A 23,594-nucleotide genomic window follows, 5' to 3' on the forward strand; every position below is an offset into this window, starting at 1 on the left:
TTAAAAATGTTAGAGCAAAATTTAGAATCTAATAGGGGGGTAAAGTTGAAGAAATTCTCAACCTTAGCTGAGAGAAAAGAAGAGAAAGAAAATAGACGGAAATAAAAATCTGAAAATTTGGGACACCTGGGTGGCTCAGCAGTTGAGTGTCTGCCTTCAGCTCAGGGTGTGATCCTGGTTCAGGGATCAAGTTCTGCATTGAGCTCCCTTCTGGGGGCCTGCTTCTCCTTCTCTGTATGTCTCTGCCTCCTTCTCTGTGTCTCTCATAAATAAATAAATAAATAAATAAATAAATAGATAGATAGATAGATAGATAAAATCTTTTTAAAAATCTGAAAATTTTGTTGACAAACAAAATCCCTGAATGTCCAATCAATATAGTATTGTTAAACCTCTAAGGAACAATATGAAATGGTTATGGTAGTACTACTCTGGAAAGAGCTCCATAATGAATCATTAATTGAAAAATAATGTAAGCTGCTAAAAACCAGTCAGTATGACCCCATTTATATAAAATGGGGGGGGGGGCGGAATACATACCTACCATAAGCTTCTATATATAAAACAGTACGTAGGACATCTGGCTGGCTCAGTTGGTGGAGCATGTGACTCTTAATCTTTGGGTTGTGGGATTTGAATTCCACAGTAGGTATAGAGATTACTTAAAAATATAATCTTAAAATCCTCCATATCTATATCTATATCTATCTATCTATCTATCTATCTATCATCTATCTATCTATCTAAAAGGTTTGGAATGAAACATACCAAAATGGTGATTTCTAGGTAGGGGAGTGAGTTCAGGGGAAAAAGGAAAGGGAACATTGTGCTTTTTATTGGATATATTTCCATTAAAAATTTTTTTTAAAGATTTTATTTATTTGAGAGACAGAGATAGAGTACAAGTGGGGAGGAGAGGGAAATGTAGGCTTCCCGCTGAGCAGGGAGCCTGATGTGGGGCTTGATCCCAGGATCCTGGGATCATGATCTGATCCAAAGGCAAAAGCTTAACTGAGCCACCCAGGCACCCCTAAAATTCTTTTTTCCTAAAATTCTTTTTACAATGAAAATGTCTTCATATATTACATTTGTACACTTGAAACTAATATAAACTTCCCCCTGCTCACGTGTGCACACTTTCTCTCTTATAAACCAGTGACTAGAGATAGATGATAGATAGATAGATAGATAGATAGATAGATAGATAGATAGATAGATAGATAGATAATCTTAAAAAAAAGATTATCACAGACTCTCATTCTGGCAAAGTTCTTATGTTTACATTTCTTTGGTCTAATATTCTGCAGGAACCTTCATATTCCTGATCCTGTTAATTAAGAAAACAGTAACCTTCCATTTAAGTCCAAGAGTATAGAAAATGTGTGAAGGGATAAAGTTGAAGCCCACATCTTTTAAAAAGTTTATTTTAGTACTTAACCTTGTTTTCCTAAATAATTTTCCTAATTTTGGATTTTAACCAAATGGTCAAAAATTAGAGGTAACAGCAAAGCATTACAAGTAGCATTTTTTTCAAAGATTAAAAATAAGTACATTTAAAATATTTTAAAAGTGTGGGGGCACCTGGGCAGCTCATTTGGCAGTTTGCTTGAGATTCTTTCTCTCCCTCTTCCTCTGCCCTGCCCCCAACTTGTGACCCCTTATCCTAAATAAATAAAATCTTAAAAAATATATTTTCAAAGTGTGTTTCTAATTCTGTGAGCAAATCCTTGGATGCACATTTTGCATATAAATAGAATACTCAATTTAAGATATCCCACTAAAAAATCTATTAGTACAAAGAGTAATCAAAAGGCATTTTAGGGGATCCCTGGGTGGCTCAGCGGTTTAGCGCCTGCCTTTGGCCCAGGGCGTGATCCTGGAGCCCCGGGATCGAGTCCTGCGTCAGGCTCCTGGCATGGAGCCTGCTTCTCCCTCCTCCTGTGTCTCTGCCTCTCTCTCCTTCTCTATGTCTATCATAAATAAATAAATCTTTAAAAAAAAAAAAGGCATTTTAGCACTTAGCTGCCAAATTCCAGAGTCTGGATTATTGCAGGAACATTCTGCTGTCACTCTAGCAAGAGTCTTAAAGGAAAAAAGATGTTGAAAGATTAAGAAAGTAAAATCATTCTACTTTGGCACCTTTTTTTGGACAACTGATTCTTAATATCTAGTAACAATATTCAACTGGATTACTAAAAAGAAGAAATGAATCAAATATTGTCTATTACTTTGTTCCCCAAATTTGAATAGCAAAAGTCAGTTTTCATAAATATTTTCTAAGCTATACTTTATGACTCTCTAAACTAATCTTTAAACTCACAGGGGCACCTGGGTGGCTCAGTGGTTGAGCGTCTGCCTTTGGCTCAGGTTGTGATCCCAGGGTCCTTGGATTGAGTCTTGCATCAGGCTTCCTGCAGGAAGCCTGCTTCTCCCTCTGCATCTGTCTCTGCTTCTGTGTCTCTCATGAATAAATAAGTAAAGTCTTTAAAAAAATAAACTCAAAATATTCTTAGCTTCTAAATAATTGCCTATTCTGTATTTGCCATTTGGGTCTTTTTTCCCTAAGTAGCAGATTAAGGTCTTTTACTGAATTTTAGTAAATTGATGGTTTGCTTGGCATATCTATCATAACAAGTAGAAACCACTAAGTAATCATTCTTTCCTTATTTAGAAATTGGCCACAAGAAGTGATTCCCCTTTCAAACTTTGATTTCTTATTTTACTTTTTTTGATAACAGCTTCACAGGGGCACCTGGCTGGCTCAGCCAGTAGAGTGCACAACTCTTGATCTCAGAGTTGTGTGTTCGAGCCCCACATTGAGTGTAAAGTTACTAGTAACAGCTTCACTAAGATATAATTCACATATCTCATTTTATGGATCTACTTACCATAATCTTTCAACTATCACCTAACTCCTAAAAACGAAATCTCCCTCCACTGTTCTGTTTGTAAACCTTTATCCCTAAGAATAGAACTTGTATTAGCAAAGAAAATTGGGAGTTTTGACAAAAAAATTAGAAATAATGAGTTTCTAAAGTTCTTTTCACTGTATCCAGAAATGCTACTACTTACACTTTCTAGGAAAAAGTGCATTGAAAATCCTAAAATAAATTTCAAAACAAACTTTTAAAATATAATTTGTTCAAAATTGAAGTTTTCCTATAATGTAGATGAGAGACTCCTAGTAGTCTATAAAGCATTGTGAAGATATATTTATCTCTTTGGTGGGGAAGTGATAAGTTTAGAAATGTAATGTATGAACTAGATATTCTTTGTAAAAACATAAATTAAACAAGAGAATTTAAAAGCAATATCTTGATTTTCTATTTTTCTTTTTCTTTAGGAAAATCTCATCTTTTTCATTAACAATGAGCAAAAAGGGAGGCATGTGAGTGGCTCAGACAGTTTAACAATCAACTCTTGCTTTTGGCTCAGCTCATGATCTCAGGGTCATGGGACTGATTCCTGTATCAGATTCCACTCAAAGTGAGCTTGAGATTCTTCCCTGCCCCCCTCTTCCTCCCCTTCAGCCCCTAAATAAATAAAATCTTAAAAAAAAAAATTGTTCCATTTTGAAGTGGAGGTCTGTGCCACCTAAGTGGGTTCCTGCTGAAAGGAATTTGAGAATATTTTCCTTCACTTGCAGGACATCAAAGGCGCCAAACATTGTGAAAGCTTCCCTTGAAGTCATGCATAGAACCCAGAACAACACTATGTGGACTCCTCTCTGGGTAGTGCAGAAAGGCGTAACACATTTAAGTCACAAACTATGGTGCTCATTATGCAGTCAGTTTAACAAGATATAACATCTCAACAACTGAAAAATATCAATTCTTTTCACTCTTTGAAGAGATGTAAAGTCCTGGGTACTCCATGGAGTCACTCTCTTCAGATAAGGCCTTTGTACAACAGCTCTCATTAATGACAGTGCAGATGTCTGACATCCTTGGAATTTTCATTAGGATTCATCTAGCTGTATCTTATCTCATGGGTCTCTTCTTTGATGAGCCGCATTTTCCTTCCTCCTTGTACTATCCATGGTGTTAGTAATGATTAGAACTAAAAAAGACTTAATTACAGTAACTTTCAAATAAGGTCCTAAATATAGTTCTTGTTCAGTCAACTGTGATCGTCCATGAAAATCACAAGAGTGTTTAAAACAAGATGCAGAGGATTCTATTAAATTACATTCTAGGACCTAAGCTTTTTTATATATATATTTGTATTTATAAGACAATTTATATTTAGAAAATTGATTATAATTTTAGCAAAATGAACTCTCTTCTTCCACCTGGGTCTCAAAATGGCAATACCTGAAACACTGTGATTAACAAGTATAGTTACACAGTACCTGTTCCTTTTGAAACAATGAAAAATAACTGCTTCTATTAGAAGGGAAGAAAGCAAGATCAAAGTAAACTTGTGAGATGTAACTATAGGTTCAGCCAAGAGTAGGAGAGGAAAACCCTCTCAATGTGTATTTAGCTATTGAGATATTGCTCTTTAGTTACTGGGCTACTTGGTCAACTTAAAGCTTATTTTCTTTTTTAAATTTTAATTCCGTTAGAGTCAAAATACAGTGTTAACATTAGTTTCAGGCATATAATACAGTGATTCAACAATTCCATGTATCACCCAGTGCTTATCAAAATGTGTTCCTTAATTCCCATCACCTATTTCACCCATTCCCCCACTTATCTCCATTCTAGTAACCATCAGTTTGTTCTCCATAGTTGTGAGTTTCTTGGTTTACCTCTCTGTTTTTTCCCTTTGTTTTCTTAAATTCCACATTTCAGTGAAATCATATGGTATTTGTCTTTCACTGAGTGACTTCAGTTAGCATTATACTCTAGCTCCATCCATGTCACTGCAAATGACAAGATTTCATTGTATATATACACCACATCTTCTTTATCAATTCATGTATCAATGGACATATGGGCTGCTTCCATAATTTGGCTATTGTAAATAATGCTGCTATAAGCACTGAGCTGCATGTATCCCTTTGAATTGGTGTTTTTGTATTTTGAGAGGTAAATACCCAGTAATGTGATTACTGGATCATATGGTAATTCTATTTTTAACTTTCTGAGGAAAGTCCAGACTGTTTTCCAGAGTGGCTGTACCAGTTTGCATTCCCACCAACAATACAAGAGGGCTTTTTTTCTCCACATCCTTGCCAACACTTGTTTCTTATGTTTTTGATTTATGAGGTGATATCTTATTGTGTTTTTTTTTTCCTCACTGTGTTTTTGATCTGCATTTCCCTGATGATGAGTAATGTTGAGGATCCTTTCATGTGTTTATTGTCCATCTGGATATCTTCTTTGGAGAAATGTGTGTTCATGTCTTATGCTCATTTTTTAATTGGATGATTTGGTTTTTTGGGCATTGAGTATTATAAATTCTTTATATATTGGGATACTAAATCTTTATCAGATATGTCATTTGCAAATATCTTGTGTTTTGTAGGCTGCCTTTTAGTTTTGTTGATTGTTTCCTTTGCTGTGTAGAACTAAAGCCTACTTTCTTACATAGGTTCTTTTCCCCAACTTTTTAAAGTTGCCTGCTGCTAATTAGACAAATTAATATTGATACAAAGAGCATATATTATTTTTCAAGATTCATTTATTTATTTTAGAGGAAGAGGGGGAGAGAGAGAGAGAGAGAGAATCTCAAGCAGACTCCCTGATGAGCAAAGAGCCCAATGTGGGGCTCAATTTCATAACCCTAAGATCATGACCTGAGCCAAAATCAAAAGTAGGACACTTAACCAACTGAGCTATCGAGGTGCCCCAAGAACATATGTCATTTAACACAATAAGGCTATGCAGTTATTGAGCTACTTGGTGAAAAATGTTGTTTCTCAAATTCATCTCGCTATGTTAATTTACTAATCTAAAAAAATCTACAGAGCAGTCTTTCCTGGTGCCCCATAAAAAACTTAAAATCTGAAATGTCCCAAAATAAAAATTTAATTTAAAAAGATGTTGGGGGTGTGTGCCTGGGTGGCTCAGTCGGTTAAGCATCCAACTCTTGATTTTGGCTCAGGTCATGATCTCAGGATTGTGAGATCAAGCCCAGTGTTGGGCTCTGCACTCAGTGAGGAGTCTGCTTGAGATTCTCTCCTGGCTTCTTCCTTTGTCCCTCCCCACCATGCAGGCTCTCTCTTTCTCTTTTTCTCTCTAAAATAAATAAATCTGGGCAGCCCCAGTGGCGCAGCGGTTTAGTGCTGCCTCCAGCCCAGGGTGTGATCCTGGAGACCCGGAATCAAGTCCCACGTCAGGCTCCCTACATGGAGCCTACTTCTCCCTCTGCCTGTGTCTCTGTCTCTCTCTCTGTGTGTCTCTTATGAATAAATAAATAAAATCTTTAAAAAAATAATAAAATAAATATTTTTTTAAAAAGTAGGAACTCAAAATATATTCCTTATCATAGCCATCTAATCTCCTCTACGTAGACTGTATAAAAAATCGCAATGTACAGAGTTTCCAATAGTGAAAGGCCAGTTATTTTTTCCTCTACATTTTTAAAAATCCCAATTATGCAGTAAGTCACTAAGAAAATATCCCAAGATTCTTTCAGGTAGTACAAATCAGGTTCTAATTTTTCAAAAGATATATTATTGTAACTGGTATCTCTGAGGTCCAGAATCCACTTCTACCTATATAATGACATCTTCATATAAATGTCTTCCAGATGAACACTTTGGCATAATTCATCTTAAACTCTCAGACATTATTATTTTTATCTGGGAAGATTTCTATAACTATTAGAATCTTAATAGAACTCTCAAAGCTATATATTCAGCCATAAAATTATAAAACATAAATTTGTTCTTCAGTAATGAGAGACTAAGTATACAAATGGACAATGAGGGATCCCTGGGTGGCGCAGCGGTTTAGCACCTGCCTTTGGCCCAGGGCGCGATCCCGGAGACCCAGGATCGAATCCCTCGTCGGGCTCCCGGTGCATGGAGCCTGCTTCTCCCTCTGCCTGTGTCGCTGCCTCTCTCTCTCTCTCTCTGTGTGTGACTATCATAAATAAAAAAATAAAAAAATAAAATTCTTTAAAAAAACAAACAAAAAACAAATGGACAATGACCAGACCATATATAATCACGGAACTCTGTCCCACAATCTTTTCAACAACCAGGCTGAAAAACCAATCACAACTTCTGCGGTAATCAGCCTAGAACAGTCAGGATTTTGTTAAGGACTGCCAGCAACCCTTACCCCACTCTTTTTTTTCTTTTTCTTTCTTTCTTTTTTCTCTTTCTTTTTGTCTTCAGCCCACACATCAACCCCACATGATTTCAACTTGGGGACCAACCAGTGAAAGACAAATATGTTCCCCAAACCAATCATGTAAGATGCCTGGCTTCTACTTAGTCCATGCTATTTAACTTTCTCTGCCTACAATCTCCAATCAGTCTCCCTTTTTCACCATAAAACTTTCCCAATCCCCTCTGAATCTGCCAAATACAATGAATAACAGCAACTGACTTTCTTGTTTTTGCAAACTCTGAATACATAGCCTGTCTGTTCTCATTTTGGGTGATTTTTATTTCCATGGTAGTGTAAAAATTGTGCAAAAACAAACAAAAAACTAACACTATGAGCATTTTATTCTAAGCCAAACAAGTCACACCTCAGTCTAGCTGTTTCTACCTTAGTTATTGTTCTGTTTGTCAGTCAGTATACCAATACCAATTTACTGCTTTTGATAGATAAATGTTTTCCATCATCTGGAAGACAATTTTTGTATTCTCCTTTAATGTTTAATATTTATTTCTATCCTCAAATTGGGATAGTTTCTTTGGAACTGTGAAAACAACAACCAAAGAAAAGACTATACTATATTTTAGAAAAAGAGTGATACTAATGATATAAATTAGAACTAAATAGTGCAGTAAAATATCTGTGCTCAATCTACAAATATATCTGCAGAAAATGCAGAAAGTGTTAAATTTTGTTGATACTGAAGAGAAAGCAGACCAACCTATAAAGAGTTATGGAAATGTATCTGTAACAAATTGCAATTGTTTTGGATAAAATGTGGGTTTACTTCTACAATGGCATATTAATGTAAAAAAAAATAATGGTTTTATAAGAAAGGTTAAGAAGAGGAATTTAGAGCATAAAATTCCCAATCACATCTTTTGGATTTAGTAATAATGAAGGCTCTTAAGGACATTTTTTAAAATGACAAAATGTTCTCAATTTTTTTGTGTGACATTATCTATATACCTGAGGAAAGAATGAAAACAATTTCAAAATATTTGTTAGAGGTACAAAATATAATACGTAGAAAATAGCATTTATACTAAACACATCTGATGAAGTCTTACCATAAATTATTTGCTATGATAGTGGAGCTTCCAGAAATTATTAAAATAACTGAAGTTTTATAAATTGATTTTTAAACCACAAGTGGCCAGAGAATTGAATGATGTGCTGACATTATTTTAAATTTTTATTTATCTTTTTTTGAAAACATCTACTATGTACTATTTGAGGGAATTTTACTAAAGAGCTTCAGAGTAGAAGCCAGCTATTCACCTGTATAGTTTACAATTTGAATTTGAAGGTCCTAATTTATAAGCAGTTCTTATAACTTGTTGCTAGAATTATAGTTCTTTCTTCATATAGCAGCCAGAGTTGTCCTCTTATATTGTAAATCAGATCATGTTACTTCCTTGCTTTAAAAAAACCCTCAAATTCCTTATAGTAATCACAAAGGCCCTATGACGGTCTGACTTGACCCCTGCCTAACTTCTCCAGCTTTGTATCTGGTTCTCCTCTTCCTTACCTACAAAGCTTCAACCACTGTATCACTTCTCTATTACCTCAGAGCTTTTTACCCTTCTATCTGGACCCCACATTTCATGTGGCCAGATCCTTCTGAACTCCTTTAGGTCTAATCCTAAATATTTAATATACAGTTGTGTGAGAAGAATCAGTTCTTTGGTAGTCACAGTTATAGAAACTGATACTCAGAAAGAATATTATATCCTACCAATACTTAAATTTAAAAAGTGTTTAATGAAAAAACAAGATCCATCTATATGCTGCCTACAAAAGATGCATTTCAGATCTAAAGACATCTACAGATTAAAAGTGAGGGGATGGAGAAGCAGTTCTCACACAAATGAATATCAAATGAAAGCCAGGGTAGCAATACTTACATTGGACAAAATGGAGTTTAAAACAAAGACTGTAACAAGAGATGAAAAGGATACTATATAATAATAAAGGGGACGATTCAACAAGAAGATATAACAATTTTAAGTATATATGCACCCAATATGGGAGCACTCAAATACATAAAATAGTTAATAACAAACATAAAGTATCTAATCAATAGGCATACAGTAACAGTAGGGGATTTTAACACCCCACTTCATCAAGGGACAAATCATCCAAACAGGAAATCAAGCAGGAAACAGTGGCTTTGAATGACACTTTACCAGATGGATTTTAACAGATATATTCAGAACATTCCATCCTAAAATATCAGGACACACACTTTTCAAGTGCACATGGAATATTCTCCAGAATAGTTCACACATTGGGCCACAAAACAAATCTCAACAGATTCAAGAAGATCAAAGTCATACCAAGCATCTTTTCTGGGCACAATGTTATGAGACTAGAAATCAGCTACATGAAAAAAATCTGGAAAAAACACAAATACATGGAAGTTAAATAACACACTACAAAACAATGAAGGATCAATCAAGAAATCAGAGAAGAAATAAAAAATTACATGGAAACAAATAAAAATGAAAACACAACATTCCAAAATCTTTGGGATATAATAAAAGCAGTTCTAAGAAGGAAATTTATAACAATACAGGCCTATCTCAAGAAGCAATGAAAATCTCAAACCACCTAACCTTACACCTAAAGGAGATAGAAAAGGAACAAACAAAACCTAAAACCAGTAATAGGAAGGAAATAATAAAAATTAGAGCAGAAATAAATGTATAGGGCGCCTCAGTGGCTCAGTGGTTGAGTGTCAGCATTTGGCTCAGGGTGTGATCCCAGGGTCTTAGGATCAAGTCTCATATCAGGTTCCCTGCAGGGAGCCTGCTTCTCCCTCTGTCTATGTCTCTGCCTCACTCTGTGTGTCTCCCATGAATATATAAAATCTTTTTTTTTTAAGAAGGAAATGTATAGAAAGTAAAAAAACAATAGAACAGATCAATGAAACTAGGAGCTGGTTCTTTGAAAAAGATAAAATTGATAAACCTTTAGCAGGACTCATCAAAACAGACAGGACACACACACAGAGATGACTCAAACAAAATCACAAATGAAAGAGAAGTAATAACAACCAACACCACAGGAATACAATTTTAAGAGAATATTATGAAAAATTATATACCAACAAATTGGGTAACCTGGAAGAAATGGATAAATTTCCAGAAACATATAACTTACTAAAACTGAAATAGGAAGAAACAGAAAATTTGAACAGACTGATTACCAGCAATAAAATAAAAAATATCCCAACAAAAAAAAGTCCAGGACCAGATGGCTTCACAGGCAAATTCTACAAAACATTTAAAAAAGAGTTAATACCTAGTCTTCTCAGACTATCCCAAAAAATGGAAGAGGAAAGAAAACTTTCAAATTTATTCTATGAAACCAGAATTACCCTAATACCAAAACAAGATAAAGACACCAGAAAGAAAGACTATAGGGCAATAATTCTGATGAACACAGATGCAAAAATCTTCAACAAAATACTAGCAAATTGAATCCAGCAATACATTAAGAAAATCACTTTACAATCATGATGAAGTGGGATTTTTTCCTGGGTTGTAAGAGTGATTCAGAATTTGCAAATCAATCAACATTGATATATCCATCAATAAGAAAAAGGATTAAAAAAAACATATAATCACTTCAATACATGCAGAAAAAGCACTTGACTAAGTACAGTATCTATTCATGATGAAGATCCTCAAAAACAGTAACCTATAACATACAACATAAACCATTCCCTCAGTATGTTTAGAGGGAACATACTGCCATGTGGCATGGTCCAATGAGAGACGAAATGATTATTCAGAGTCTGACATCTCGGAACAAGGAGAGGCCCAAAGGGGCTGCACTGCCAGGCACCGCCAAGAAGGGCAGGTACTGAGTCCCAAGTCCAAGCTGGCTCTCAATTTTATTATCGTAGAATGTAAAGTGTGTGAAAACAAGGAAAAACAACTCAAGAAACCAATCATGTGAGGGGCAGCCGGGAACTGCATACAAAACTTTGCACGGGTCTCAGAGGAGCATTAACTAAGGGGCTATGGGGGATAGGAGAACTGACTATCTTATCCAACACAGAAAGATATTATGGCCTGGCTATCTTATCCACCATCATTGCTATTTTCAGCATGTACTATTTTCAGTACAGACCAATGGCAGAATAATTGGCTTTTGCCACATGCATAGAGCTGTTGCCATTTATGTGTGTCCCTGTTGTTTCTTTTACCCACTGAGGTTCTGCTCTCCCACAACACACTTCAACATAATAAAGGCTTTATATGAAAAGTCGACAGTGAACATCATACTCAATGGAGGAAAACATAAGAGAGTTTTCCCTAAGGTCAGGAATAAGACAAGAATGTCCACTCTCACCACTTTATTCAACATAGTCCTAGCCCCAGCAATCAAACAATAAAGAGAAAGAAAAGGGTCCAAATCAGCAAGGAAGAAGTAAAACTTTCACTATTTGTGGATGACATGAAGCTATATATAGAAAATCCAAAAGAGCCCACCAAAAAACTACTAGAATATAAATGAATTCAGCAAAGTTGTAGGATATAAAATCAAGGTACAGAAATCTGTTGCACTTTTTTAAAAAAGGTGTTATTTATTCATGAGAGACACACAGAGAGAGGCAGAGACATAGGCAGAGGGAGAAGCAGGCCCTCCACAAGGGTAAGCAGGACTCAATCTCAGGACCTCAGGATCACGATCTGAGCCAAAGGCATCTGCCTTATGATTCTCTCTCTTCTCTTTCCCTCTCCCTGTGCCCCTCCCCTCCACATTCTCTCTCTCTCAAAAAAAAGAAGACAATTTTAGGGATCCCTGGGTGGCTCAGCGGTTTGGCGCCTGCCTTTGGCCCAGGGCGCGATCCTGGAGACCCGGGATCGAATCCCACGTCGGGCTCCCGGTGCATGGAGCCTGCTTCTCCCTCTGCCTATGTCTCTGCCTCTCTCTCTCTCTCTGTGACTATCATAAATAAATAAAAATTAAAAAAAAAAGAAGACAATTTTATTAACTAACACATGCTAAAAGGCATCAACATTATCTGGTTGCATTATAGGACAGCAAATTGGTTCTGGTTTTTCATTTATCATTTCAATAATGGGATTATAAATTGGCAGCGTGACTATCTTTGTTGAGAAAGTGGTCAGATTCTAGTTTTTCTAGTACCCTTTCAAGGTGTCTTGTTAGGTCTTATCTTTTAAAACTTGCTGCTTCCTTCATGGCATATACGATAATTTTTTTAAGATTTTATTTTTATTTATTCATGAGAGACACAGAGAGAGAGGCAGAGACACAGGCAGAGAGAGAAGCAGGCTCCATGCAGGGAGCCCAACATGGGACTCGATCCCGGGTCTCCAAGATCAGGCCCTGAGCCAAAGGCAGGCGCCAAACCGCTGAGCCACCCAGGGATCCCCTGTTTTTTATTTTTTAAAGATTTTATTTATTCTTGAGAGACACAGAAAGAAAGACGCAGAGACATAGGCAGAGGAAGAAGCAAGCTTCCTGCAGGGAGCCCAGTGTGGGGACTTGATCCCTGGACCCTGGGATCATGCCCTGAGCCAAAGGCAGACACTCAGCCACTGAGCCACCCAAGCATCCAATAGGATAATTTTTTCCCACAATCCGGGAGTCCTTGTACTCCTTCGAGCAATTTGATGACTCTTTCATATTTTTGTCCAAAATGTCAAATTTCTTTTCTTTTTTAAAAATTTTTTTGAAAGAGAGAAGGAGAATTTTAAGTAGGCTCCATGCCCCGGCACAGAGCGTATGGTGGGGCTGGATCTCACCACCCTGAGATCATGACCCAAGCCAAAATCAAGAGTTGGATGCCTACCCCACTTTGCCACCCAGGCAACCACTCAAATTTCCCTCTTTAATTGATGTTTTATTTCAGTGTTGATTGCATTGGTATTGGCAGTTTATCTGGTACTTCTCCCAACACACTGCTGTGACTCTGGGGTCATCATCTTCAAGGACATGGCTGAGCCCCAGGAATGCGTTCCTCCCTCTCCTTCCTGTTTCACTGACAGCAGTGCCGTGCTCTGCCTTCTCTTTAGATGGCAGAGGACTCAGGTTCTCCACAAAGTTTCATTTTGTTTTCTGCTTGACAGCAGACTCCTCTGCTTTATTATTAGTCATTTCTAGTCTGGTCTTGGGGGTCCCCACAATTAGGTCCACCTTACTTTAAGTTTTTTTTACTCCAATTAGTTAACATACATTGTAACATTTTAGGTGTACAATATAGAGATTCAATACTTCTATAAAACACTGGTGCTTATGTGAACAATGTTTTTAAAAAATTAATGTCAAAGGTCATCACATATATTAAGTTTCATAAAACTTTGGTTTTGGGTTTTTTTTTTAAAGATTTTATTTATTTATTCATGAGAGACATAGAGAGATAGGCAGAAGGAGAAGCAGGCTCCCTGAGTGGAGCCTGATGTAGGACTCGAACCTGGCACCCTGGAATCATGCCCTGAGCCAAAGGCAGACAGACGCTCAACCACTGGGCCACCCAGGTGTCCCAGGTTCATAAAACTTTGATTTCCATTGTATTTGTGTGTGTGCATGCAGACATACATGTGTATGTACTAAGCCATACTATATCACTTACTGTGGATTAAAGTTCAAAAAATATATTAAAAGCCGTTGCTATATATGTCTACGTAAGCAATAATTAAATCATGTCACCCACACACCTAAAATCCTTGTGACTTCCGAATCCACTTAAAATCTAACCTGGCTCTCTGCTCCTCCCTGTTTCACAGACAGCCACATCCTCTGGTGCAGTGCCCCGAGACATGATGGTGAATGTCGGAGTGAATGTATTTGGCCATATCGGGCACCTGGTCACGAGGGCTGCTTTTAACTCTGGCAAAATGGATATTGTTGCCATCAATGATCCCTTCATTGACTTCAAATACATGGTGTACGTGTTCCAGTATAATTCTATCCATGGCAAATTCCATGGCATGGGCAAGGCTGAGAACGGGAAACTTGCCATCAATGGAAAGTCCATCTCCATCTTCCAGGAGTGAGATCCGCCAACATCAAATGGAGTGATGCTGGTGCTAAGTATGTTGTGGAGTCCACTGGGGTCTTCACCACCATGGAGAAGGCTGGGGCTCACTTGAAGGGTGGGGCCAAGAGGGGCATCATCTCTGCTCCTGCTAATGCCCCCATGTTTGTGATAGGTGTGAACCATGAAAAATATGACAACTCCCTCAAGATTGTCAGCAATGACTCCTGTATCACCAACTGCTTGGCTCTTCTGACCAAGGTCATCTACAACAACTTTGGCATCATGGAGGGACTCATGAGCACTGTCCATGCCATCACTGCCACCTAGAAGACTGTGGACAGCCACTCTGGGAAGCTGTGGCATGACAGTCTAGGGGCTGCCCAGAACATCATCCCTGCTTCCAGTCCCTGCTTCCACTGGCACCACCAAGGCTGTAGGCAAGGTCATTGCTGAGCTGAACAAGAAGCTCACCAGCATGGCCTCCTCCCAACATGTCAGTCTTGGATCTTATCTGCTGCCTGAAAAAAATTGCTAAATATGACAACGTCAAGAAGGTGGTGAAACAGGCATCAGAGAGCCCCCTCAATGGTATCTTGGGGTACACTGAAGACTCTTTTGTCTCCTGCAACTTTAACAGTGTCACCTACTCTTTCACTTTTGATGCTGGGACTGGCATTGCTCTCAATGACCACTTTGTCAAGCCCATTTCCTGGTATGACAATGAATTTGGGTACAGCAACCGGGTGGTAGACCTTATGGTCCACATGGCCTCCAATAAGAGCCCCCTGAACCACCAGCCCCAGATAGAGCAAGAGGAAGAGAGAGGCAGCTGCTGGGGAGTCCCTGCCCCAACTTATCCCCTGAGAATCTCCCAACTTCCTATTTCCATCTCAGACCCCCTGAAGAAGGGGAGGGGCTTGGGGAGCCCTACCTTGTGATGTACCATTAATAAAGTATACTGTACCCAGCCCCCCAAATGATAATAATAGTAATAAAATAAAATCTAACCTTATTATGGGCAGAAAGGTCCTATATAGTCTGAACTCTCCCTCTCTCTTCAGTCTTACCACGTGTTACCTTCGTCTTAACCCGCTAATATCCTAGTCCTATCAGTCCCCTTTCAGGTCGTCAAACCTGACAAGTTATTTTGTTCTAAGGACCTTTACATATGTTCTTTTCCCCTTGTTTTACTGTCTATAATTTACTTTAAAATACTTTAGTGTGGGGACGCCTGGGTAGTTCAGCGGTTGAGTGTCTGCCTTCCGCCCAGGGTGTGATCCCAGAGTCCCTGGATCGAGTTCTGCGTCAGGCTCCCTGAATGGAGCCTGCTTCTCTCTCTGCCTGTGTCTCTGCCTCTCTGTATCTCATGAATAAATAAATAAAATCTTAAAAAATAAAATAAAACACTTTAGTGTGGGATGCCTGAGTGGCTCAGCAGCTGAGAATCTGCCTTTGGCTCAGGGCACAATCCTGGAGTTCCAGATCGAGTCCTACATCCGGCTCCCTGCTTGGAGCCTGCTTCTCCTTCTGCCTAAGTCTCTGCCTCTCTCCTTCTGTGTCTCTCATGAATAAATAAGTTAAATATTAAAAAAAATACTTCAGTGTACAGTAAGATGGTTTATTTAAATCTGCTCTGTTGCTTTTCAATAAGGCTGGGTGTTAAACTGGATGGTAACAGGGGTGGTGGTATGCTCCCACAAGTGGCATTTGAAAATGTCTATGTGGAGGGGTACTTTTTGTTACTAAAATCCAGCTGGGGTGGGGGTGGGGTGTCACTGGTATTTATAAGCAGAATTCAGGGATGCTAAAATCCTATAACTTACAAGACAGTACTGCCTAATGAACTGTTCTATTCATATACCTATATAGCACATTCTCCTCATTCCCTATTATGAGAAACATGGATTCATGCTCTAAGGGCAGTTAATATTTAAAGGACTGTAATCCAGGAATACCTATTCCAGGGTATTTGAATGACTTTTATTTATTTATTTTTTTTTTTTTTAAATTTTATTTATTTATGATGGTCACATAGAGAGAGAGAGAGAGAGGCAGAGACACAGGCAGAGGGAGAAGCAGGCTCCATGCACCGGGAGCCCGATGTGGGATTCGATCCCGGGTCTCCAGGATCGCGCCCTGGGCCAAAGGCAGGCGCCAAACCGCTGCGCCACCCAGGGATCCCGAATGACTTTTATTTAAAAACAAAAACAAAAACAAAAAACATCTACCTTCTAAATTTCAGAGTTTGGTCTATTCACATTTAATGTAATTACTGAAATGGCTGGATTTACGTTTGCTATCTGTTTTCTAAATGTCTTACAGCTTTTTAATTCTGTCCCTCTGTTGCCACCTTCTCTTATGTTAGTTTAATATACCATTTTATCAGATTTTTAAACTATAATTTTGAGTATTTTCTTCTTCTTCTTTTCAAGATTTTATTTATTTATTTCAGAGAGAGAGAGAGAGAGAGAGAAAGAGAGAGAGAAGCAAATTTCCCCGCAGAGCAGGGAACCTGACACAAGGCTTTATTCAGAACCCTGAGATCATGACCTGAGCTGAAGGTAGACACTTAAACGACTGAGCCACCCAGGTGCCCCTTCTTTATGCCATTCTGACCTCTACCATTTCTGAGAAGTCAGCTATTATATATTTTGTTGTTCCTTTGTCTAGGAGTCATTTTTCTCGTGTTGCTTTCAAGATTTTGTCTTTGTCTCTTAGTAGTTTGACTATGAAGCATCTAGTTATGGATTTCTCTGTTTATCTTATCTGGGGCTTGGGGGTTTACTGAGTTCCTTAGATTTGCAGACTAATGTTTTTCCTCATATTTAAGAAGTGTTCAGCTATTATGTCTTTAAACACTTGTTCTTCTCTCCTTATGGGACTATTACACTTGTATGGGCATACACTTGATATTGTCTCACAGGTTGCTAAGACTCTGTTCATTGTTCTTCAGTCTTTTGTTCTCTGTTCAGTGGACTAGATAATTTGTCTTGATCTTTATTTCAATTCACCAATTCATTCTGCAATCTCAAATGCTCTCTTAGCCTATCTACTGAACTCATTTCAGTTACTGTAATCTTCAAATCCAGAATGTCCATTTGATTCTTTTAGTTACTTTCTATTTGTTTAATGATTTAATTATTTGGGTATATTTATAATAGTGGTTTTAAAATCTTTACTAAAATACAACATCTGAGTTCATTTCTATTGATTGGTGACCTGAGCTGAAGGCAGACACTTAACCAACTGAGCCACCCAGATGCCCCCCAAACTAGACATTTTAAGTACTATTTTGTGACAATTATAAATTTTGAACTCTTATTTTTTCCTCCTGTGGTTATTACTGTTGTCTGGACTTCTGTAGAAACTGTCTTCCCATGATGTACAACTGTTAATTTATCTGCCCCTCTCCTACCACTCTCCCCTTCATTTGCTAAGCTCCAGTCATACAAATCTTATTTCTGCCTCTTGAATTCACCTAGCTTATTCCCTTTGCACTTTAGTTCCTTCAGCTTAGAATGCTCTTTCCCCCAATATTTACATAGCTGGCTCCTTCTTAAATGCCATCTCCATAGAAACACCTTTCCTGTTACTCAAGTTAAAGTAGCTCTACCCCCAGTAACTATTACTTTTGCTTTTGCTCAAAATACTTATCATCAGGGCGCACCTGGGTGGCTCAGTGGCTGAGCATCTGCCTTTAGCTCAGGTCTTGATCCCGGAGTCCTAAAATCGAGTCCCACATGAGGCCCCCTGCAGGGAGCCTGCTTCCCCCTCTGCCTAGGTCTCTGCCTCTTTCTGTGTCTTTCATGAATAAATAATAAAATCTTAAAAAAAATACTTATCATCAGCTATAATTATCTATTTTGTCTATTGTCTGCCTCTCCCACTAGAAGTTTTCTGAGGGTAGGGATTATGTCTGCCTTGTTTACTCTTCTATCACCAGTGCCTAACAAAACATGACATATATCAGGTATGTAAGGAATATTTTTAGAACAAATAAACTAAAGAAGTAAGGTGGAATTAAAGTAATGCCAAACAACAAGTCAAATGTTTTTTGAATGTCTAAGTTCTAGGCATTGGATTTTATGTCTTCACAAAAAAAAAAAAAAAAAAAAAAAAAATTCCCGTATTTCAGAGGATTCTATGTGTAGGTGTGGTAAATCATCTGCAAGTCACTCTTTTAATAGAATTAAAGGATGCTACTACAGTCATCAGCAGGATATTAAGAGCAATTTAAATCCCACTGGAGCAACTTACTATAAAGATTATTTATGTTTAGTGAAGTATTTGGAGACATTTTCTAAAATCTATACAGATATTATATAACAACCCAGGAAAAGAGCATTTTATATAAAAGTGCTTGCCTATCAACAGGATGTTAAAACAAGCTGTTCAAGTAAATATCAAAACATTTAAGAAATGATATGCCATTCCTTTATATTGCCTTTATGCAGTTGGTACCTGTTTTTGGATTCTGTGTGTTTAAAGCAAGAAAAAATAGTTCATTTCCCAGAAAGGTGGTTGAAGAGTTAGAGCTTAGAGCTACAGGTTGCCTAAATTTGAAGTAATTGCAACATTCATGAGGAGCTAGAGGGAAAAAAAAATCACTGAAATGTTTTTAATTTCTTTTGAGACTAAGTAGGGTCAGAATGTATGAGCATATTAGATGGGAAGTATGAGCTGAAAGCAAGTGATTGTGAGGGAATCTTGTGGCCACCAAGACTGGGTCTCCCTACTGTCTTTATCATGAGGAATGAGAATTATATGTTTTAGTTCAAACATGAGTTCAGATAATAAGGTCAGCACTTTCTCACAACTTTGCAATACTTTGGAAGCTATCTCTAACACTTCTACTTTTATTTATTTTTTTATTTTTTAAAGATTTCATTTATTCATGAGAGACACACAGAGAGAGAGAGAGAGAGAGAGGCAGAGACACAGGCAGAGGGAGAAGCAGGCTCCATGCAGGGAGCCCGACATGGGACTCGATCCCGAGTCTCCAGGATCACACCCTGGGCTGCAGGCAGCACTAAACCGCTGCGCCACTGGGGCTGCCCCACACTTCTACTTTTAAATTAAACAGATAAGCATACTACAAGATATACATATGACAATGTAGAGTGTTTGTTAAACTATATATTAAAATGTTAAAGATTTTTTTAAAGAATATTTTGAGATACCACTATTATATGAGAGGTTTTTTTTAACGATTTTATTTATTCATGAGAGACAGAGACAGAGACACAGGCAGAGGGAGCAGCAGGCTCCATGCAGGGAGCCCGATGTGGGACTCCATCCTGGGTCTCCAGGATCGTGCCCCAGGCTGAAGGTGGCGTTAAACCGCTGAGCCCCCCGGGCTGCCCTGTCCAGCTTCCTAATGCAAGAATACTCCAAGCTTCTTGTTTGGTTTATGCCGTGCACTAAATGCAGACACTATTCTAGAAACTGAATAATGGTCACACAACCCCTTATCCAAAGCTCTTGGGGTTATACTGGTAATGGAATTTCTAATCATTTGTCTAGTAACCTCCAAGACCAGTTTTTCCTAAAATGATAAATGTAAAAACCTAAAAGCCCCAGTGAATTATTGAGTACTCAGGCGACTAAGGGATATGATTGATTTGATGATATTTAAAGTAAAAAAATATATGGATTATGGTTCCATCACTATCAAATTCATCTAACTTTCACTAATTTGTAATACAGACTAGCTAGTATATAGCTATTACACTTTAGTGATGAATATTTCAACTTAGGAACTGACTAAATTTGTTGATGAACAATAAAAAATAATGTTGAAAAATTTTAGAAAACAAAACATTATAGACAATGGAGGAATTGTGTAAGAAGTGCCTTCCACTGAAAGCATCTGTCTTTACCAGGGAGTAGTTTTCTTTTTCCTTTTTTTTTTTTTTTTAATCTTTTTTATTGGAGTTCAATTTGCCAACATATAGCATAATACCCAGTGCTCATCCCGCCAAGTGCCACCCTCAGTGCCCGTCACCCAACACCCCATCCCTCCACCCACCTCCCCTTCCATTACCCCTTGTTAGTTTCCCAGAGTTAGGTGTCTCCCATGTTCTGCCACCCTCACTGATATTTCCCATTCATTTTCTCTCCTTTCCCCTTTATTCTTTTTCACTATCTTTTATATTCCCCGAATGAATGAGACCATATAATGTTTGTCCTTCTCCAACTGACTTACTTCACTCAGCATAATACCCTCCAGTTCCATCCACATTGAAGCAAATGTTGGGTATTTGTCGTTTCTAATGGCTGAGTAATATTACATTGTATACATAGACCACATCTTCTTTATCCATTCATCTTTCGATGGACACCAAGGCTTCTTACACAGTTTGGCTATTGTGGACATTGCTGCTATAAACATTGGGGCATGGGTGTCCTGTCATTTCACTGCATCTGTATCTTTGGGGTAAATCCCCAGCAGTGCAATTGCTGGGTTGTAGGGCAGCTCTATTTTTAACTCTGAGGAACCTCCACACATTTTTCAAGAGTGGCTGCACGAGTTCACATTCCCACCAACAGTGCAAGAGGGTTCCCCTTTCTCCACATCCTCTCCAACAGTTGTTGTTTCCCGTCTTGTTAATTTTCCCCATTCTCACTGGTGTGAGGTGGTATCTCATTGTGGTTTTGATTTGTATTTCCCTGATGGCAAGTGATGCGGAGCATTTCCTCATGTGCTTGTTGGCCATGTCTATGTCTTCCTCTGTGAATTTTCTGTTCATGTCTTTTGCCCATTTCATGATTGGATTGCTTGTGTTTTGCTGTTGAGTTTAATAGGTTCTTTATAGATCTTGGATACTAGCCCTTTATCTGATAGGTCATTTGCAACTATCTTCTCCCATTCTGCAGGTTGTCTTTTAGTTTTGTTGACTGTTTCTTTTGCTGTGCAGAAGTTTTTTATCCTGATTAAGTCCCAATAATTCATTTTTGCTTTTGTTTTCCTTGCCTTCATAGATGTATCTTGTAAAAAGTTGCTGTGGCCAAGTTCAAAAAGGGTGTTGCCTGTGTTCTTCTCTAGGATTTATGATGGATTCTTGTCTCACATTTAGATTTTTCATCCAGTGCTCGCTTCGGCAGCACATATACTAAAATTAGATCTTTCATCCATTTTGAGTTTATCTTTGTGTATGGTGTAGGAGAATGGTCTAGTTTCATTTTTCTGCACGTGGCTGTCCAATTTTCCCAACACCATTTATTGAAGACTGCCCTTTTTCCAGTGGATAGTCTTTCCTGCTTTGTCGAGTATTAGTTGACCATAGAGTTGAGGGCCAATTTCTGGATTCTCTATTCTGTTCCAGTGATCTATGTGTCTGTTTTTGTGCCAGTACCACACTGTCTTGACGATCACAGCTTTGTAGTACAACCTGAAATCTGGCATTGTGATGCCCCCGGCTCTGGTTTTCTTTTTTAATATTCCCCTGGCTATTTGGGATCTTTTCTGATTCCACACAAATCTTAAGATGATTTGTTCCAACTCTCTGAAGAAAGTCTATGGTATTTTGATAGGGATTGCATTAAATGTGTAAATTGTCCTGGGTAGCATTGACATTTTCACAATATTATTTCTTCCAATCCATGAGCATGGAATATTTTTCCATCTCTTTGTGTCTTCCTCAATTTCTTTCAGAAGTATTCTGTAGTTTATAGGGTATAGATCCTTTACCTCTTTGGTTAGGTTTATTCCTAGGTATCTTATGCTTTTGGGTGCAATTGTAAATGAGATCGACTCCTTAATTTCTTTCTTCAGTCTCATTGTTAGTGTATAGAAATGCCACTGATTTCTGGGCATTGATTTTGTATCCTGCCACACTGCCGAATTGCTGTATGAGTTCTAGCAATCTTGAGGTGAAGTCTTTTGGGTTCTCTATGTACAGTATCATGTCATCTGCAAAGAGGGAGAGTTTGACTTCTTCTTTGCCAATATGAATGCCTTTTATTTCTTTTTGTTGCCTGATTGCTGCGGCTAGGACTCCTAGTACTATGTTAAATAGCAGTGGTGAGTGGACATCCCTGTCGTGTTCCTGATCTTAGGGGAAAGGCTCCCAGGGTTTCCCCATTGAGAATGATATTTGCTGTGGGCTTTTCGTAAATGGCTTTTAAGATGCTGAGGAATGTTCCCTCTATCCCTACACTCTGAAAAGTTTTGAACAGGAATGGATGCTGTATTTGTCAAATGCTTTCTCTGCATCTATTGAGAGGATCACATGGTTCTTGTTTTTTCTCTTGTTGATATGATCTATCATGTTGATTGCTTTATGAGTGTTGAACCAGCCTTGCATCCTGGGGATAAATCCCACTTGGTCATGATGAATAATCTTATTAATGTACTGTTGGATCCTATTGGCTAGTATCTTGTTGAGAATTTTTGCAACTGTGTTCATCCGGAATATTGGTCCATAATTCTCCTTTTTGGTGGTGTCTTTGTCTGGTTTTGGAATTAAGGTGATGCTGGCCTCATAGAACGAGTTTGGAAGTATTCCATCCCTTTCTATCTTTCGGAACAGCTTTAGAAGAACAGGTATTGTTTTTTCTTTAAACGTTTGATAGAATTCCCCTGGGAAGCCATCTGGCCCTGGACTTTTGTGTCGTGGGAGGTTTTTGATGACTGCTTCAATTTCCTTCCCTGGTTATCAGCCTGTTCAGGTTTTCTATTTCTTCCTGTTCCAGTTTTGGTAGTTTGTGGTTTTCCAGAAATGCATCCATTTCTTCTAGATTGCCTAATTTATTGGCGTATAGCTGCTCATATGTTTTTAAAATTGTTTGTATTTCCTTGGTATTGGTTGTGATCTCTCCTTTTTCATTCATGATTTTATTAATTAGAATTTTTCTCTTATTTTTAATAAGGCTGGCTAATGGTTTATCTATCTTATTAATTCTTTCAAAGAACCAACTCCTGATTTTGTTGATCTGTTCTACAGTTCTAGTCTCTATTTCATTGAGTTCTGGTCGAATCTTTATTAACTCTCTTCTTCTGCTGGGTGTAGGTTTTATATTTGCTGTTCTTTCTCCAGTTCCTTTAGGTTCAAGGTTAGCTTGTGTATTTGACTTTTTTCCAGTTTTTTGAGAGACGCTTGTATTGTGATGTATTTCCCTCTCAGGACTGCTTTTGCTGTATATCAAAGATTTTGAATGGTTGTATCTTCATTCTCATTAGTTTCCATGGAAGGGAGTAGTTTTCTAAAACAAATCTACTAGTGTAGTTCTTAACATACTTAACTGTAATTTCAAATTTGTGTATTTCCATGTGCTAAAAATTATACAAGAACCTG

At 37.9% G+C, this 23,594-nt stretch overlaps 1 protein-coding gene across 1 annotated transcript in view; it reads right to left on the reverse strand.

Annotated features, from left to right (window-relative positions):
* PPM1E (protein phosphatase, Mg2+/Mn2+ dependent 1E) overlaps positions 1 to 23,594 on the reverse strand; it is a 215,773-nt gene that overhangs the window by 101,671 nt on the left and 90,508 nt on the right. The window lies entirely within an intron of this gene.

Source organism: Canis aureus, chromosome 16 (genome assembly GCF_053574225.1).
Source record: "Canis aureus isolate CA01 chromosome 16, VMU_Caureus_v.1.0, whole genome shotgun sequence".
NCBI lineage: Eukaryota > Metazoa > Chordata > Mammalia > Carnivora > Canidae > Canis > Canis aureus.